The sequence below is a fragment of the Saccostrea echinata genome, unplaced genomic scaffold (assembly GCF_033153115.1).
Source record: "Saccostrea echinata isolate AGI-Se365-2 ecotype Australia unplaced genomic scaffold, CSIRO_AGI_Sech_v1 ptg000029l, whole genome shotgun sequence".
Lineage (NCBI taxonomy): Eukaryota > Metazoa > Mollusca > Bivalvia > Ostreida > Ostreidae > Saccostrea > Saccostrea echinata.
In genome coordinates, this window is record NW_026889778.1 from 40,892,825 (window position 1) to 40,914,137 (window position 21,313).

The 21,313-nt window shown below is 33.4% G+C and overlaps 1 protein-coding gene across 1 annotated transcript in view; it reads left to right on the top strand.

The window, feature by feature from the left end:
* Window positions 1–11,180: 11,180 nt before the first annotated feature.
* Window positions 11,181–21,313, top strand: part of LOC133195947 (potential E3 ubiquitin-protein ligase ariadne-2-like) — a 191,660-nt gene continuing 181,527 nt past the window's right edge. Inside the window, exon 1 of the mRNA XM_061331933.1 lies at window positions 11,181–11,189. The gene's annotated coding sequence lies outside the window, so the exon portion shown is untranslated. The remainder of the gene's footprint in view (window positions 11,190–21,313) is intronic.

Below are 21,313 nucleotides of genomic sequence, written 5' to 3' on the forward strand. Positions count from 1 at the left end.
AAGAAAAATAAAAAAAGTAGTGTACGTTCCTTTGTATGAAGATATTTCACCTGACAAGGAGTCATTTGACGTCAAAACAAAAGTCCAATCACAGCCGGTGTATGTACCAGGACTTGAGGACATTTCATCAGACTCAGTTGATGAGCAGCTGAGATAAGCAAGCGAAGGAAGACTGGAAATATTAAGTGTAAATTCGGATGTAATGGAGGAATTACTGACGGAAAATGGATTATGTAATGACCTTGTGGAAGATTTATTACTCGAGGACGCACCAGAACTGGAAGACAGTGAAAGTGAGAACATACCATAAGCAATAGTGAAAGTAGTGATAGTGCCGAGGATGTTCATCCAGTGACAATTACACATTCAAATGGAAAATCCTGAACGCGGACAACTACCGTAATGCCGAAGGGGAATACCGATTGAAAGACAAACCAATATGTGTTTTAGCGAAAATATAGATCGACGTGACGTTCACATGGACTCTCTCATTCGGGACATTCTTATTCGGGATATTTTAACGAGTGATATTTTACTTTTCATGTCAAAGTTAATGTAAATTCTTATTTTCTTGACCCTTGTATGTGAATTTATTTTGTTTTATACTTCTATATAAATTGTTTTCAGTATTTTATTTTGAACCGGTCAAAATCTTAGCCGGGGGAATTGTAAAAGGGAAAAAAAATATTTGTATATATGATGTATATGTATATAGATTACGTAATAGAAGCTGTCCGTAGATTAAGCTGCCGTGTATTAGCAGCTCCAGCTGAGCTGCCACTTACATGTACGAGGGGTGATCAAAAAGTTCGCGAACTATCTCAATATTTACAAAACCACAATTCAGATCAGAATGAAATTTGGCACACATATAGTCATACAAATGTTCTATAAATAACAGGTGTTAAATAATGTTTTGCTCCGTGTTTGTGACGTCACGAAGTGAAAATGACGTCAATATATAGGTGACTTGTGACAAAAAATGGTTTACTCAGTCCTACTCGAGAAACGAAGGGCTGTAAAGTTTAACGTTATATCTTGGAAATTCCTTTGCAGTAGAATATGATAATTTGTACAAGGTTTGTGAAGACAATAGACTTACCAGAAGTCCAATCATTAATTAGATTGATTATTTTAGTGAAGGCAGGGAGTTGGTTAAAAATAATGTTTGTTCTGTTGCCCAGCGAAAGCAAGCTGGGGAAAAGATGTGTCCGTAGTTAAGCAATTTGTTATGAAACATCGCCAAGTTACGATTCGAAAAATAGTTGAATATCTTAACAATAATATAATTATTAAATCCCTAAAATATCGTTTGCTTTAGACTTTGAACATATGAAATATGATAAAGAGAAGGCGTCTATACTTTATCCACACTGGATAAACGAAGCTCCCAAAACAGAGGACTTGGGTTGTGATGGTCACCATGTTAATTCTGGGAAGGGATATCCTTATCCACCTATCCTATTGCCGAGATTTGGCAATTTCTGACAGATCGACTGTTCTTGTTATAAAAAAATAACTTACATGGTAAGAAATATAAGTCTCGGAAAATTTTTAGCTTCTGTGAACAGACCGCTCCGGGGCATGTCACGTGACCGCCTTGATCACGTGATTCGCGCATGGGCAGAACAATGGCAGATATGCATTAAAATCGGAGAGGACCACTTTAAAAAAATAATAAACATTGAAACCTCATTTTTTTTCTTTTAAGGAAGTTATTCAATTAGTTCGCGAACTTTTTGATCACCCCTCGTATATATAGAGGCGTAGATGTCGAGGTTTTAAGTATGTTACATGTATGTTTGTTATTATTCAATAGAAACATGTAATAAACTTGTAAACTGATTAGAATTTTTACTTTGTGCTACTAAAGAAGAAAAACATATAATTCTTAATTTAATAGGGGATATTGAGGATTTTATTAAAGCCTAAAGAAGATTTAAAATAGCAGAAAGGACCGCACGCTCGGTCCCGCTACAGTACTGTTAACTTCATAATATAATCCATTTAAAACACATTACCAAACATGAGAATTCCTATTGGTAATAATGATGTATGTTTACCACGTGCAATCATATTATGATAACGGTAAAAGTAGTGCTCGCAGTGAGACGAAGAAATTTTCCAAAAACGTGTAAAATTTATACCAAAATTACGTATGAAATTTTTTTTTACATAACATTGAGTTATCTATCCTAAATATGACAGGAAAACAGATGAATTGTGAGCGACGGGGGTGGATTTTTGACATACATATATAGTTGATTAAGTGTGGGTTTGGAAAGGGTATTTTCCGACCCATATACTGAAAAAAATTGCACAATTCGATCATTTCACAAAGTGGTCGTTTTGACATCTAATTTTAAAGTTTATCAAAAACGCTATGCACTAACAGAAATAATTAATATTTGTTGTTTCGATAATAAATCCAACAAGTTTCAAATATAAGACAAAAATTACACCCTCCCCCCTTATTATTATTATTTTTTTTTTTTTGTACAAAAAATCTTCTTTCAAAATTCTCTCTTAAACTTAATTTACATCATTAAATTCTGGAATATCAGAGTGTGGTTATGAATTTGGTATATTGTCACATGTTCACTGGAACATTTTATGCTAAATTTAAATTACTGAATTATTGTGGATTCTTCTCTGGTTACCCTATTATGAAGGAGAGTGCATTTAGAGACAAACACCTTAGTACGGGTATAACTAGTACCGTCTAATGACAGCATCTAGTTTTTAGCTCTACTGGTCAGAGACCAGAAGGGCTTATGCGACAGTAAGGCGTCTTTGATTGTTTAAAAATCTTAACTACGTCCATTGTTCAATAGTAATTTTGAGAAGCAGAAAAAAAAAGATATTTTCAAACGCCACCGTTCGCCAAAAATATAGTCCCTGCTAGATTTCAAACTCGGTTTACCATTTCTATTTAAAGTTGTACAATTATGATGAGGAAAGAAAATATTATCTTCTAAATCCCTGTCAGAAACCAGACAAGAATCCCTCTATAATTTAATGCATCGGTTTTTGCTTTTGATGAACGGAGTTGCCATGGTTACTTAAAATAGAAATCTCTGTGAAATTCCTTTAAAACGCTACTCCTCTTACAGTTTTCATTTGATTTCAGTATAACTTGGCACACAAGTAAACTACACTACGATACATAATTTAGTGCATCGGTTTTTGATTCTGATAAACGGTGTTGCCATGGTTACTTAAAATAGAAATTTCTGTAAAATTCCTTTAAAACCCTAGTCCTCTTTCAGTTTTAAAATGATTTCAGTATAACTTGGCACACAAGTAGACTACACTAAAATACATAATTTATGCATCGGTTTTTTTTTTTTTTTTTTATTTTGATGAACTGTGTTGCCATGGTTACTAAAATAGAAGTTCCTGTAAAATTCCTTTAAAACGCTATCCCTTCTACAGTTTTAATTTGATTTCAATATAACTTGGCACACAAGTGGACTACACTATGATACATTATTCAATGCATCGTTTTTTTCTTTATTTTGATGAACAGTGTTGCCATGGTTACTAAAAAATGGAAAATTCCGTAAAATTCCTTTAAAACGCTACTCCTACTGTAGTTTTGGTCTGGTTTCAAAAAGAACTTGGCACACAAGTAGACTGCACTGAGATACATTATTCTGTTTATTGGGTTTTGATTTTGGTGAAGTGTTGCCATGGTTACTAAAAATACAAATTTCTGTGAAACACATTTAAAATGCTGCTCCTTTTATAGTTTTGATTTAGTTTCAATATAACTTGGCATGGAAATAGACTATACTGAGATACACAATTGCATTTATCAGTTTTATGACCGATATGGCTAAAATACGCAGGGTGACGTGTGTACAATTTTGTGTGGAGTATTGGAGTAAATAAATAACCTCTCTGTAAGTGAAAGTAAAATAAACTTCTTGCTTTGAATCGAAATATATATTAAACATATGTTTTCAATGCGTTGAGACAGGATTGTTCTTTAGAAGGGAACCTGACAAATCATTGTATCTACGCGGCAATGTTCAAGATGAACTTTTTTGTGTGTAGAGTCCTGATAGTTTTCTAACAGGAATCAACAAAAGAAAATGAAAAAAAAAATAAGGACTTCTTTGAAAAAAAAGAGATACACATGTTTTTAAAGCCCTGCACGTAATGTTATGCAAAACATAATGATTTCTTGCACGTATAATTTTTTTATCTACATTTTATATGTTACTCATGGCAAACGGATATAATGAAATTCGGTTAATTTGAAATAAATCCCAATGTATTTTAAATTTCAATGTAAACGAGTATGACTGTACATTGTATTGTATGAAGACTAACTGATTCCCCTGATTGTTAACGATGTTAACTTGACTGAATGTAGAAAATATTGCAAGATTAGTGTTAAGCTCATTCCCTTAAGTAATGACCAGTGTGGAGAGATAGTGCGATATCACTACAAACAGGCGGTTATAATTGAAATTCTTCAAATACTTTGCATATTTTTTTTTCTGAAGCCTCAATAAACGATAGCTAGTGAACTTTTTAAAAAATAAAACAAGAGGCCCATGGGCCACATTGCTCACCTTAGCAATGTGGCTAGGAAAAAAGCAGAAATAAGTTTAGTATTGAAGGGTTTAAATCTCTAAGTGGTCCCAACCTACCCATAAGGGGGGGGGGGGGGGGGTTATGATTTGAACAAAGTTGAATCTACACTAACTAAGGATGCTTGCATATTTCTATGACTAACTGTTTAAATTTGAACTTACATTGTGGTCCAACCACCCTATCCCACCCACACCACACCCCCCATCCCACCCAGCCCTGGGAGTCATGATTTGAACAAATCTAAACAAATCTAAATAGATCTACATTACATGCGGATGCGACCAATTATGGTATTATTGCTGTTCTTGAGAAAAAAGATTTTTTTTAAATTTTCCTATATGTTCTATTGTGGCACCAGAAGTCATGATTTGAACAAACTTGAATCTACACTACCTGAGGATACTTCCATATAAATATGACTAATCATGTCTTTGCTGTTCTTGAGAAGAAGATTTTTAAAGGTTTTTCCTATATATTCCTATGTTAAACTTTGATCGTCCTTTGTGGCCCCATCCTACAGCCAGGGGTCATGATTTGAACAAACTTGAATCTACACTAACTGTTGATACTTCCATACAACTAGACGTACAGACGGACTACAGACAAAATGTGATCAGAGAAGCTGAGCTTTCAGCTCAGGTGAGCTAAAAAAAATTGTTTAACTTTATTTCAACACGTGCGCGCATAGACTTATGCGTTCTATATACTTATATTTATAAATCTTTAGTATTTTGATAAGGAATCATATCAAATATAAATTAAATGCGAAGTTACATAAGAGAAAAGACTGATGAGTCATGTGCACCCAACTTCTTTCTAGAATGTGCCAATATTCACCCTTTTATTCAAAGGATATAACACACCAATAAAAGTAAAACATTAATAAAAGTTTGCTCCACCTATGCTAAGCTTCAACAACAAAAGAGAGATAACGGTAACAAAATATAAGATCATTATATGAATTAAATATTTACGAATTTAATTCGTTTAAAATTTCATAAACTTTATATTTCAGTCGATTGTTATGGTTTGATAGAATTATAACAAAGTAAATTTTGACAGAGCCTATTTGACAAGTTGCAGCATCCGACAAATTTCAAAATCACGCAGCTGGCCCAACCGTTGCAGCCATTGTTTGCTAGCGCTCTCGGGCTGAAATATATAATTATACTGAAATGTGCAAGGTAAAGTTCACGATTCCACAAATCATGCGAGTTTCGTATTATTGTCTAAAGACACGTTTTCTCATTTTTGACTAACCTGTGCATACATAGAGGAAAATGATATGAAGGACCTTAAATGCATTTAGTAACCTTAACCGACCCATCCTATTCAGCCCAATACTTATTCATATTCTATGAATTAAACATATGTTTAAAACAATTTTGTGATGTTTTGCGTGAAACACAATACAAAAAAATATATTTATTTGTTATTAAATTCTGTTTTATTACATTTTGGGTTGTCATCAACGCGATATTAAAGTGTGTTTTTACATTTTGCGTTAATCTCGACGCAAAATGTAATAACGTAAAATGTAATAATCTAATACAGGTACTTGTGTTTTTACATTTTGTGTTATATTATATTCTGCGTTGATCTCGACGCAAAGTGTAATAACTCAAAATATAATATATATAATCATGTCTTTTTTTACATTTTGCGTTATTGCATTCCGCGTTGATCTCGACGCAAAATGTAATAATATCAGTTTATAACATTTTGCGTTGTTATTACATAACGCGTTGTAACAGAGCTCCAAACAAATACTTCCCACTTCTTGGTTGCACTCGCTCATCGAAAACCTACAGTTTCTAATGTCGAATATAATGTTCTTGTTTTCAAATACAACTTGGTCATACTTTACTTACTTGTTTTATACCAATCGTTAGGCCCCTGGTTTATATCGGATTATATCGTTAACCTGGCCAATGAAGAGATATCAGGAAGGGTGCGACCGATCAAATAGGGATGTATTTTTCCTCCTATACACCTGATCCAATCTCCTATTTTTCAATCTTCAAATTGATTTCAAGCAATATTAAATGGCAAAATTTTTGGTAAACTTCTGTGATAATCAAATCTTACCTCTTCTTATTAGTACCACACGATAGCCCAGTCGGTAGAGCTGTCGTTCCGTGATCGCCTGATCGGAAGGTTGTGGGTTCAAACCCCGGCTGCGACTGACCTAAATCGATAAAAATAGGTTGCAACTTTTCCTTTGCCAAGCGCTCGGCACTTGGACATGAAAGTTGTGGGTTTCGGATGGGACCTTAAAAATCGAATGCCTGTGTCACTACAGGCGTTGGCACAATAAAATCCCTCACTGCTCATTGACCCTGAGTGTTGAGGAAAGGTCAAAAGAGCAAGAGCCACGAACCATAAAAAATTGGCCCCGTCTCAAAAAGTAACGGTTTTTTTTTTTCAATTGATGGCGTAGCCTTTAAACTTTTCTTTGCTGTTTTTATTTTTTTCGATATTGATTATATTTTTTGAAAAAGAGAGTTTTAAGTATGACGGTGTTTTAATAGAAAATGCTAGTAGAACGTCATTTTGTAACGTAACGTCGTAGGACGGAAATATTACTTGAGCGATTTTACATGTATGAATATATAATTTTGAATTAAAACTAGTATTAATTGGGATAGAGATTTATCTAATGAGCTTCATAATTAATTTAAGACGATTAAGAGCAATTGGGAATTGATTTCCCAACGCAGTCTTTATGGCAACTGCGTGTTTAAATGATTGAATTTTATAGATACATGTACAGGAAAAATAGTCTGTGTGACCTTCTCGGAAAGTTTTCAATCTACCTGGTCCCTATGTTAATATAATTTTAAAGAAGGAACATTCTATTTCTATCCCATGAACACAATTTTGTGCGATGCATCGCTCCTAGTTAGGTATTGAGTATTGAACATCATAAAAGAAAAATACAACTAGCTTCAAATGACGACAGCCTGCCCAACTTAGTTTTCCGGAATTTTTCCTACTGGCCTGGAGATATAAAACTAATCTTTGACATGCGCGTCCAGGCACGTAGTTTGATTTTTCAAAGTGAAGAAGGGGACAGTCAGAATAAAAAAAAATTATCAAGATATCTGAAATGATCTTAAAATGAATGTTTCTAATTGAAGAACTAATTCTATAACTGGAGAGAAGTTTAATTGCAAAAATTTTGTTTAATTTTAAACAGACTTTCAATGCGAAATTCTTAGGTCCTGAACTTGCGAAACATATAATAAAATTCTAATTGATTTGGAAAAAGGGAGGAAATAAAAAGTTTAAAGGATTTGTTTCTAATCCATGTATTCATTTGGAAGAACAATTTGAACGTCGTTTTCGAAAGAGATATATGGAAAAGTATAAATTAATTGAAAAGGGGTGTCGCAACTTATCAAAATGGTTTATTTATTAAACAGAACTCATCAAAACATTGTAGCCCTAAATGTGAGTTTCTTTGGAGTAATATGGAATACATTTAAAAAAAAAAATCCTAAAAAAGATAAATCTGTTAAAAAATCACTAATATAGGCTGAAGCAGAAAATAAATAGTCATGTTCATTATAATATATTTACCGGTATTTGCTAGGCCCTCTTCCCTTCTTCTCTTGCAAAATATTCAAATATTCCTCTCCCAAATATCTTTCCTGCAAGGAATTTGTACAGATAGAAATCTGCGAAAAGTATATGATTATTTTCCATGTAAATGTACAAAAAAATATAAACAAGAGCAAATATTCGTTTTTAGCATACCTAATTATAGTGGGAAATCCACACTTTCGATTTTATTGCACATTAAGGTTTTTATGGTTTATAAAACGAGTGGAACGTTTATATTGCTGTTATATGCGTCACAGTCATAAGTGAAATACAGGTGTACATGTACAGGTGTACAGGTGTTCATTTGTCCTTGTCTTATTGCCCTTCAATCAGCACAAGATTGAATTTGTTCAACAAAAACTTGCTTAAAAAGGTCTTACCCACAGAAACAATAAGAGCTGTCCCTTTATTTATTTTTTCTGTTCTCATTTTTCTTTACGAAATATTTTTTTCGTACACTGTGGCGGTGCCGCACCAGTCTACCCCCCCCCCCCCTTTCTCATTGAGGAAAAAAAAATAAGAGGAGTAGAAAGTCTAAAACAATTTTCAATTTTTACTGATAAACAATAAAGAAAGTTAAATTCAAGACAACTTATGAGATTAACCTTTAATTAAGTACATTAATTGCAATTTTTGCTTTCATTAGTTTTTGACACCCCCCCCCCACTTCTTTCAATCTCAACTGGAAGTCTACCCCTGATAAGCCCTTTCTATACATATCATGATACTAATAATTAATTAATACTGAGAAAGGAGGTACAAATGTACGATACCATAATAACCTGACAAAAGATTTTAAAAAATGTTATTTTTATCAAAATCGACTTCGTTGGGTTTTAAATAACTTGCTATAAACAACTTAAACCCATACGTTTCAAAGAATATATTCCCGGATTATTGTTTTGTTTTTGAAACACAGTCTAAATTTGAAGTCCTTTACCGATGTATGGTGACGTCTCTATATGAGTGAAAAATTCTCGAATGGGTCTTAAAATCAATCGATAGTACCGCATTTTACTAATAGATATTTTGTATGTTAATTTAACTGTATGAAATAACAACAAGCGAAACAAAATATCTGATCAAAATTATTAACTGACAATTTGATATAGATTCAAATAATCTTGATTAATTATATATCCATGGAACGTTGAGCCCTTGACAACAACTTCTTAATTGTTTTTCGGTTGTAGTCGCTCATCGAATACACCCAGATTTTCGTACAAAACATGCTTGATATCAAAATCACAGACATATAAACCTGATCGAGTCCTTCTTTATGCGTATAAGTTGCCTTGCACATGTATAGTTAAGTATCGTTTATTAATGTTCATTTAAGACAACACATTTATCCCGACTGAACCATTGAAAGGTACATGTAAATAATGTAACAAGATTATGAGTAAAATATATACGTGTAGTTAATCAACGGATACAGTGCTTTTTGTATGTACAAAGCATACCTGATATCAAAATCACAGACATGCAAACCTGATCCAGACCTGTGTCTTGCATATAAATGCCTTGCACAAAGTTCAGCTTCGTTTATAAATGTTACTTTAAATATATTTTTGAGCACAACTTACAACAAACACAATCTGATTGAAGCTTTCCCACGCGTTGGAGGTGGACTCAGATATGATAGGCCATGAACCACGTTTCTTATCATACCAGAAGCCTGTTCAACAGAGCGAACGTTCGCGAGCGCTCGCGAACATTTCTGTTGGAAGGATAAGGAATTTTGGCGAGCGCTCGCGAACGTTCGCTCTGTAGAACAGGCCTCAGGTTACTTTAAGCGACTTTTCTACTACACGTATTTTTGTGTTTCATCCGGAACACCCTTTGCGTTGTAGACAATCGGGTTATGGGTCCCTTGACCTTAACATACGGAGAGTATGTTGATATTTTCCTGACAAACTCTCAAGCAAAATTAGCATTCTACATGGATGGAGATGTTTAAATCTCAAAGTACTAGTGTATTGCTGAAGTTTTTGTTCACATGATTAATAATTACATTATAAAAAATTTACCTGACATAGCTCCTCAGCGCGAGCACTCTGAATTTAGTCATGTCATATGACAATCTGATAAAAAAAATCGATATTTAGTTTAGCCCCAAATCTAGATTTGCACTAGATAAACACAGTGCAGTGAATGATATAGTAGGTGTTTAAATGGAATGCATAAAATGCGTCATATATAAAGTAATTGTTCTTCAGAATAACAAAGTAAATCTGTTTGGTTTAGAAAATGTCAAGTGAAGGAAAATAATTCGTGAATGTACTCGAATGTATTTACATATCGAAAATTTTGAACAAAATGGAATCGTTTCCTATTTAATAAAATATTAGATGGACAGAGTTGAGTTGATTTATCGCTTGTCGGAGAGGCTCGAGAAGTGGCGATTGGCCTCCGCTAAGTGCAGGATGACAACTGTGTTGTCTCCCTTCAGATGATGATTAAAAAGAAGCGCAGACGAGCACACAGGGTGACAAATGTGTTGTATATACCTGGTATACATTTATCTCATACGCGTGGAGGATACTACGCACAAGATAAACCTATGCTTTATCCACAGGTATGTGCTTTATCAATAGCACTTCCGGTTTCGGCATAATCCCTTGGCTTCGCTTCAAGATGTAAATTTATCGAAACTTCGTATAGTGAAAGTTTTGTGCTATCAAATAAATGCTAATAAGCAAATATTTTCGTTAAAACAAGAAAAAAACTCATTACACTTCAGTGAAATGTCAAAATTTATCAATGTACTGGCTACAACGACGGATGACCCCCCCCCCCCCCCCACACACACACCCAGGAAACGTTGGACCTAGCAGTTAAGTTTTATTTGGAATATCCCTGTGACGGTACATATTGTCGTTTTGAACATATTGTCGTCGGCGACAATGTGTACCTACCCTCACTGCACATATTGTCGTCCATCGGTACATATTGTCGCCGGCTGAAAAGTAACATATGTACATATTGTCGCTGGCGACATTATGTGCCTCACCCTCACTGTACATATTGTCGCCCCACAGATATTGTTGCTTAAAGACTTCTTTTGTTGTTTTTTGGTAGTTTTGTGAATGAAATTGGGGTGCATATCACAGTGACACTGATGTGTTTCGTATGCTATTTCATGCAGCGTGATTGTGACGGTACATTTTGTCGTCTTGTTCATATTGTCGCCGGCGACAATGTGTACCTTCCCTCACTGTGCATATTGTCGTCCATCAGAACATGTCGCATGACAATGCACGACAATGCTCCATATAAAATATGGCCAGAGAAACTATAAACTTCAAAAATGGTCATATACACGTAATGTTATCGTCGAAATATGGCTGAAATATTGCCAACTCGGTGTTCAACAACAATATACAGTTAAAGCATATCATTGAGAGAGTTAGCAAGATTCCAGTTCCCTAAGGCCAGGACTATTTCCCGAGACTTGCTAACACAAGGGGATTAGTCCATTCACATATCATACCAATGTTAATTTAAAACTTAGAGGATTACGGATAACCGGGAATTAACTTTCGAAGCGGGGATTAGCTCACTTGACTAACATACGGGGATTAGTCCATTCTTAATGATTTCTAGGGAAATAGTCACATCTAACGATCTAATGTTATATAGGGAAAAAATCAGTAGAGGTATAATAATAATCAATCAATCAATAATCCATATAAATATGACTAATCATTGCTTTGTTTTGCTCTGTTGCATTGCCTTGATCTCTTTTTGAGAGGATATTTATTAAAGAAATTTTCCATATATTCCCATGTAAAAATTTGATCGCTTCTTGTGGCCCCAGCCAAGGCCCGGTTTGATTTTAAGATGCTTGAATCTGCGCTACCTGAGAAAACTTCCATATAAGTATCACTACTCACGGGCCTACTGCTGTTCTCAGTGGTGGATCCAGAAATTTCAGACAAAAGAGGGGGGTGGTTCATAATTTTTTTTTTTTTTTTTTTTTTTTTTTTTTTTTGACAAGCTAAAAAATTTTAAAAATTCATTTGCAAGTAAAGATGTGTTACTGTATATGTTAAGTAAATTATTATTCATGAAATATTATCTGTGGCCTAAATTGAGAGTATATACAAGTTAAACAAACAGAATTTACCAAAGCAGACAAAACATTAAACCACGGGGGGGGGGGGGGGGTCCTACATCTGTCTGGTTTTTGAGATTTTTAAAGATTTATATTCCTATGTAAGACTTTAATCACACATTCTGATCCCAAGCTATTCCCTGTGGTCATAATTTGAACAAAAATGATTTTTTCTTTGTTGTTATAATGACCATCTCGAGAATTTTTCATTCGTAGACGTCACCACTTGCCGGTGGAGGGCTGCAAATTTAGACCTATACTTGGCACTCATGGTCATTGAGCAGTGAGGGATTTTTTACGTGCCAGCTACGCAAAGTTGATCGTACGCTATGTAACGAAGATTTCGCATAAGTATCATCTTTTCTGACCCAGCAAAGAAATTGAAGGATTTTTTTTTCCCTAAATATTCTTTTGAAAAAAAATTGATCACCTATTGTAGCCACACCCTTCCCTCGAGGGACATGATCCGAATGTCTCTGCATCTGAGTCCATCGAATCATAGTTGTAGCTGTTGGTTTGAGAGCACTAAACACAGCTTTCAATGTCTGGTAATCTTTGAACCCTGTGTAGAAATTTATCATGTTGTTGTCATTGTGAAATCGTTCTAATCCAAACTTTGCCTCTCTTAGAGCTGCGTTCTCCACCTCGAGTCGCTTAAGTTCTGCTTGAGCCGATTCAAGTTTCGAAGAATCTGATTCCTGTTGCACAACATAGTCATGGTCAAATGTTGCCAGTGGAACTTGTACAGAGTCTGATGCAATAACATTTTCATCCTTACCCTTTTCAATCTTGACTCTGAAAATTAAAATTAAAAAACTACAATTCATCAAGTTGTATTTAAAGATGATTATTAATATATATCAGGCATTTTGAGAGTATATGCACACACAGTACCAAAGTACAGATTTTATGTGCTGATTACATGTTGAGAAAATTTGGACAAAAGAATTTGTCGACTTATTTTTAATTTTCTTTCTAAATTTATTCTGAAAAATCAAATTGAGAAATTTCCTTTTGAATTAATAATATGAAGAAAGGTTTTATCATTTTGTTCTTGTAAATTAAAGAACAAAATTAGGTGCTTGTGCAAACATAACTAATCTACATGTACTTTAAATTATAACACAAGATAATTATATTACATTATAATTAATGAATATAATTTGAAAAGCTCATTACATTTACTACAGAACTGTAGTTCTATTAGAATTAAAATTTCAGTATCTATCGGTTAATTTGAAAAATGCCCTTAGAACTAGTTCTGCAGATATACCTGTCCTTACGGACAGGATATATTTACATAAATTCATTTAAATAAAACTTACATTGATCTGCGCTGTGGTCTCAAGCGCTTTGCGGGTGTCTTTGTCCAGGCAAATTTTGTTGGGACAGCACCAGCGATAAGTTTTCTCTTTCCTGCCAGTGTCCTCTTTATGTCCGCATCTTCAAAGTGTGCAGAGCACACAAGGGCATTATTTGTAATCTGAATATAGAAAACACATTAAGCACACATGCAAACAGCTTAGCCTAACTTGATTTCCATAAAAACTTATTTTTATTACTAAATGTGTGTATTTGACTGTCTAACTACCCCACCCCTCCCAGAGTCAGCTTATAATATGTATATTATCTATATATCTGAACACTGTTATCTCTTTATTTTTGAGAGGCATCATGAGGCATTGTGATGCAATTTTCTTTGATTTATTGATACTCTAAGTGAACTTTAGTTATATTCTTCGCCGTATCGAAGTCAGGTGCGTTTACAATGTATTGTACTCTGTTGTACACGTCCAATAGGAGTGTACACATTATGTGAGATTTCATTTAATATTTAAAATATTAATGCCTTAGCCGCATAGAAATAAATTATTAATTATAACAGAACACATTTCTTCAACGAAAAAATCAAACTCGTTTGTGGTTGTCATGTTTGTATGTGCCACATCATGCATCATAAACATGTACCGATATAGGCCTACACGAGTGCATAGTGATAGTTGCCCTATAGATGCAAATGAAAGCATTACCTGGAAATTATTTCGTCCTATATCACGGCGAATTTTGACGATCCATTCTTTTCTTAATTCGTTGTCACTTGGAAATCGATGGAACGACAAGAGGTTCTTTCGTCATAACGAGAATCATTCGTACAAAGTGGCACACAACAATGATATGCCGACATATTTGTTTGCGCTGAGAGCCTCGTTTTAAAACCGGATGTTGTCATGGGTGAATAAGAAGTATATATCGACGACAATATATGCCGACCTTGACTGTACATATTGTCGCCGACGACAATATGTGCTGGTGCTTGACTGTACATTTTGTCGTCCATTATGCAGGAAGAAAATAAGGTTCGTCTCGGTACATATTGTCGCCGGCGACAATATATTCCGATGGACGACAATACTTGCAGTGGTGGTAGGTATATATTGTCGCCGACGACAATATGTACAAAACGACAATATGTACCGTCACAATCCCTTTCACCATGCAGGAAAGTCTAGCATTCTCTATCCAGAGTTGTCTCCCGCTCCCTCTGTCAACGCTCGTTGTACAAGATTCTTGTACAAATTTTAAACGGTGAAAATTTGAAATTTAAATAGCAATTAATTATTGTAATCGATAAAGGTGATAATTTATCACTTATTTTAAATCTATAATCCCTCAAAACGACTTATTTTCAAAGTTTTAAGGGAGCTATTTTGCGAAGTACATGTAAAAATTAAAATCTTAATTTAAAAATCTTTTAAAGGTGTAATAAATTAAAAATGTTTTCCGATAAGAAATATAATTAAAACGATTATGAATACAGCTTTTAACCATTTTAACCATTTACAATTTTTCCAAGAATTCTGAGGGTCGTAACATAAAGGATACTTAAGTCTAAGACCATGCTTAAGTAGAACTTAAGTACAGTCTTAAACTTTAGACCGTAACTAGAAGCTTGCTAAGATTTGACAATCTTAGCAACACTTAGGCGGCCGATAGAGGTGACTTAAGTATATGTCTTAACTTTTTTAAACGCGTATTTAGAATTATCTAAGGTCGACTTACTATGCTAAAACATTTATCTATCATTATTATGCATTAAAAAAGAATTGTCTGACACTCTCTATTTAATATACTGGTATAAGAATTTTATTTTGTTCGTCGGGGGGGGGGGGGGGGGGGGGCTATGTACATCACTTATTCCAATGTTACTCTCTAAATGACATACATAAATGCAAAATATTTAAAGTAATAATCAAAGTATGCATGACCTTTTATTTATCACCCGAGTCTGCGATGTTTTCAGTTACCTTTTGTTGTTATTCTTTTGTTTTTCACAAATGTTCACTTACTTTGTCATTCTCGTAGACATGGCACGAAAACTGAACGTCTATTTCTACATGTACGGTCAGGAAAGTTGCATGTATAAGATCATTGGCCTTGTCATGATTTGCATTGTGCTCTTTTTAGGAGCGTTTTTTTATTATTATTTTTTTTTAATTATTTGTGCATAAATAATTTTAGAGAGTGTTACTTTTATCTATTTGTTATGGTGTTCTGCAGGTGTCATGCATTTCGCTGGACCCAGTAAATTAACATTAAGTAATTTTCTGTCTAAATATATTATTTCAAAAGAATTTGATGCATTTGCAATGAAATTCAAACAAACAGAAGCATGAAAAGAGGGGAGAGGGAAGGTCTTTTGCCGTGAATTGAAATCGAAACTAACAAACAAAAGTACAAAGCAATCGGGACATTTGGAATTGTATCAGCGAATGTCAGCAGGCAAAGACTGAAGACGTTTTATGACATACTTATTTACATTATAATCCAGGATCGAAAAGGATGCTTTTTCGTATGTCTCCAATTTATCGGCAGTCTCTCTCTCTCTCTCTCTCTCTGACGCTCAATATCTCCCCGACGAAAAACTAAAATTATTATAAAAGTATTAAATAGAGATGTTTATTTTCTTTAATGCATAAAATGAATAGAGGAATGTTTTAAAGTTGAAATTCAACATTTAATAGTCTTAAATATGTGTATAAAAACGTTAAGACATACCTAAGTCACCTCTACCGACAGCCTAAGTTTTGCTAAGATTGGGCCATTCCAAGTTTTTTTCTCTGTTTAGCGTCCACCCATATTTCAAAAATTACTAACCTATTCGCAAAAAAACACACTAAAACACAGATTCTATAATCATAAAAATGGCGTCATTCAAAGGATTTGATTTAATTAATCTTTATTTCTCATAAAAAGATTTATTCTTTAGCAAAATCAAGGTATTTAAATGCTTAAAATATACCTAATATGACATTGTAGACAAATATTTAGAGAAATTGACAGAATTATAAGATTTCGACCTGAATAATCAATTTCATGACTCCTGATTTTGCTTGTTTTTTTCTGACATGTGGTGTCAAAAACCAAGGCGCACGCGGACGCGAAACATAGAAAAAACTTGGAATGGCCTTGTCAAATCTAAGCACGCTTCTAGTTACGGTTTTAAGTTTAAAACCGTACTTAGGTCCCCCTTAAGTATGGTGGTAGACTTAAGTACCCTTTTTGTTACGACCCCCTGTCTTTATGTACAAGACTGTAGAACTTCCAGTCAAAAGTTTGTATGAAATAAATCTCCCACAGATTGTCACACATGTTTTTTAAAGGTTCCAAAATTTCATATTTTGTACAGTCATGATCTACAAATAATTTGCTTTCGGCATGTCACCGGCAACAGTACGACGTCATCAATTTACGCGTCATCGATTTGGGTTGAAACCATTCATAGTTTCACAGGGATTATCTTAAAAATTGTTAAAAACGAAAATTATATGAGATAAATAGAACGTCTATAATTGCGTTTTGATATTTGCTTTATCCAACTCGTCGAAATGGTGTATATTAGCTGCAGAACTGTAGCTCTCCGGAAAAAAAATGACAGACCGCAGAGCTGCAGTGCCATCCATAAAAAAAAACTGTATACTCATTGCTCACAAAACGTGAGCTGTTTCTCGATTTATTTCTCCGTATTTTTAAACAGCAATCACAAAATATTACTGGCCGTGTGTACCTAACACATTTTTTCACTATTCCCACATCAAAAAATGTCCTATAACCGTTGTTAATAGCCCTATTGAACCTGAAATTGAGACCATCCAAACTTTCGCCTATTGATACTGCCATTTTGGGTGGCTAGACAATTCGGCCGAACACAATTCGTAAAGATGTCAACTACAAGAGTAGTTGATAGAGGTCTAAGGAATTTTTTGAAATTGAGCTTTGGTGTAGTTGAGTTAAGAATTTGAAGAAATAAATCCAGAACCGAGCGCAACTTTTTGTGCGCAATAAATATTTACAGTTTTTTCTGTGGGTGGCACTGTAGCTCTTCGGTCTTTCATTTTTTTTCTCGGAGAGCTACAGTTAATATTCGCTCGGCAAGCCTTGCGAATACACACCATCCAACTCGCTGGATAAAGCAAATATCAAAACACACAATTTAGATATCCTCTATTTATTGTTATTGATATCAATCCATGACAGCATAAAAATAAAGTTCTCGCGAATAAAAAGTGATATATACTTTTAAAGTAGAAATTTTCGCTGGGGATTTAATTTCGTTTATTTCGTTGTTAACAATTTTTATATGACTATTTAATGCCCACGAAACCTTCTTACATGTTAATGACAAAACAACGAAATCTTATCCCCAGGAAAATTTGTGCTTCTACAGTATATATATATATGTATATATATATATATATATATATATATATATATATATATATATATATATATATATATATATATATATATATATATATATATATATATATATATATATATGTATGTATGTATGTATGTATGTATGTATGTATGTATATATATATATATATATATATATATATATATATATATATATATATATATATATATATATATATATATATATATATATATATATATATATATATATATATATGCAGGGTAAACGTTTAAAGAACAAGTTACCAACAGCTACACGTTGGCTGTACATCGCCAAAAGATCTCCCAGCGATCGCAACGTGTGCAGGGGATGTTAATTAAGAGCCATTTAATTTCCTTACTCCAAATCCTACACTGTACGACACGCGGGTGACCTTTATGTATATGAGCATACTTAAGAATACCCCGTGCCTATTTTTAAAAATTAATATAAGTATTGAGGTCGATACCCCGAGATCAATAGGCCGAAGGGATGAATGTGTAAAATTACATTATGGAGAGTTTGTAGCGTTACGTTATGGAGAGAGTTATAAAAGATATAAGCATTTACAGTACCTGCAGCGTTATTCTTTACAGGATAAACGATACGATAGGATACACTCTCGATACGATAGGATAAACGCACGATACAATAGGATACACGCACGATACGATAGGATACATGCACGATATGATAAACGCAATACACGATAAACGCAAAATACGATAAACGCAAAACACGATAGACCTGATAAACGATCTTCACGATAGGATAAACGCAAAACCTTTATAGGATTGTTTCAAAACGCGGAAAGTTTTTTGACAAGAATAAATTCTTTTGTTTGATAACCTGCACTACGTTGATTTTAAATACTCGCAAAGCTTCAAAAGTCACTATGCTCAGTTTACAAAACCTGTTTATTTATTCATTTTTTTTGTCAATAATTTAGTGGATGGTAGTGAAATGCAGATTCTGATTAACTTTTATTATGTCTACATAACGTTAGACTTACATTTATTTCGATTATTTATGTAAATGTCGAAATACTCTTAAAATTTGAATTATAGATCGTGTAATTACAGAGATTCTAACATCAGGATGATGATTGCTCAAAAACTTTGTAGACAAGTGTTGTCTCTCACAAATACAATAAATATATGAAACTCTATAAATAGATTTATTATTTTTACAAGGTATGTGTACAAAATAAATTTATCTACAAATACTGAGTAGTTTCACTGAAGAAATAAATGAAATAAATCAAGCATTTGTATTCAATGTCTGATATTCAAAGTCTGCGATGTGTCCAAAAATCCAAAAATCGCAATTAATTCGAAAAGAATAGGAGACCGGTCAAAAGAAAGGGTCAAAGAATTTTACATAATTAATAAACTTGTCATTATAGATCTATCATCAACTACCCACCACCCCCTGAAAATAATGTCCAGATTAGATCGAAATAAATGCTAATATAATAGCGCTCTAAATTAATACATGTAAATTATGTCATGAATTTTTGTTTGCTTGTTCAGACATTTCTTTGTAGATCCCCACAAATGAAATAACTTCCTATGTTTGACCATGTTACATGTAGCCTATAAATATTTTCAGTCAACAGAATTTGTATCTGCTACACATTTACAACTACATGTACGTGTATACTAAGCTGTCATTTATGTGAACATTTATGTATCAGATACTTAAAACCTCGTATATATTTGCAAACATTGAATGATTACATCCTCTTTTGTTAATAATATACAAGAACTTAAAAATAAATAAATCAAAAAAAAAAAAAAAAAAAAAAAAAAAAAAAAAAGTGGATTGAGACTTTTCGGACTAAATAATTATAATTAATATGTAAACTGTTATCAAAAAAAAAAGAAAAAAAAAACTTATTTAATATATGTCTATATCGGCAATTATTTAAAACCTTGTAAATTATGATAGTCTTAATCCCAAATGAGGCATATTCGCCGGGTGGGGGTAGGGGGTGGGGTGGGTATGGGAGGTTCATAACCGATTAAAAATGAGAAAAACAAGATCCGACTAAAAAGCAGAAAATAATATTGACCTCTTAAATATAGTGAAGTATCGATAAAATACAATAAATCAAATCTAGTGTTTTTACTCGTCTTGCGTAATCACGGCAGAACTAGACAATTTTTCTTGATTTCTTTAATAATAGCGAGAAAAAATAATGCGAGGTGAATTTCGTAGTTAAGAATGTTAGAAATATTTCACCCTATTCTTTGATCAATAAAATTTATCTGAGAATTATTTTCCGATGATACAAAAGTTCATGTACCATAAGCGCAGTACATGTATTTTTTTTAAAGTTTTTTAAGGACTAAGTTATATAAACATAATATATACATTATACAAATGAATCAACGTATCTGATTTATGGACAGTATTTCATTAAATATATTTATATAAATTTTGATTTATAATTTATGCCTGGATAGAACTTTTAAAAAATCCATAAATTGTACAATTATCTAATTTTCTTAGAATTTTAAGTGTTGTTTTTTCAAGTTATGAACTAAGTACCGAAAATAAGTAGATGCATTTCATTGAAACCAGGGGATGGTAAATTGAAGGTAAATACTTGACACCAGGTGCGAGAGTAGTGCAGTTATGTTAACGATGAATACACACATGCTGAGGTGTCATTTAGAGGGAAAAAGGGATGGGGGTCTTGATCGGACAGGAAGACAGTGTTCTGATTACAGAGGTACATACCGTATTGGTGTCAGTTTTCTGGTAAGGAAAGCTCTTCAATTTTTCACTTAGATACAGTATATATTCGACGCCGAATTAGTTAAGCTGTTGAAAGTAATCATGTTTTTTTTTCTGTACATATTTTTTTCTGTATTTTATAATGCCAGTAAGAAATGTAAATGAACAGCTTCTATATTATAGAAAATATAATGGTATCATAATGATGAAAAGGGTAGAACATTTTCAAGCATTTTTTATATAGACAACTCGGGAAATTAAATTAAATAAACAGTGATAAAATAAAAATAGGAAATACAAAACTTGCGCGTACGGACAAAATCTATGTAAATATTATCATGATCATTATCTGATGCTTTATTAATCATTTGGTATCAAGACTAAAAATACATGTAAATGTTCATACATGCATATGGAACGCCATGGCTGCCTTGTGTTAGATAATTTTATTATCTGCTATGGGTCATTTATTATATGCTGTGAGTTCATAATTACATTTTGTGGGT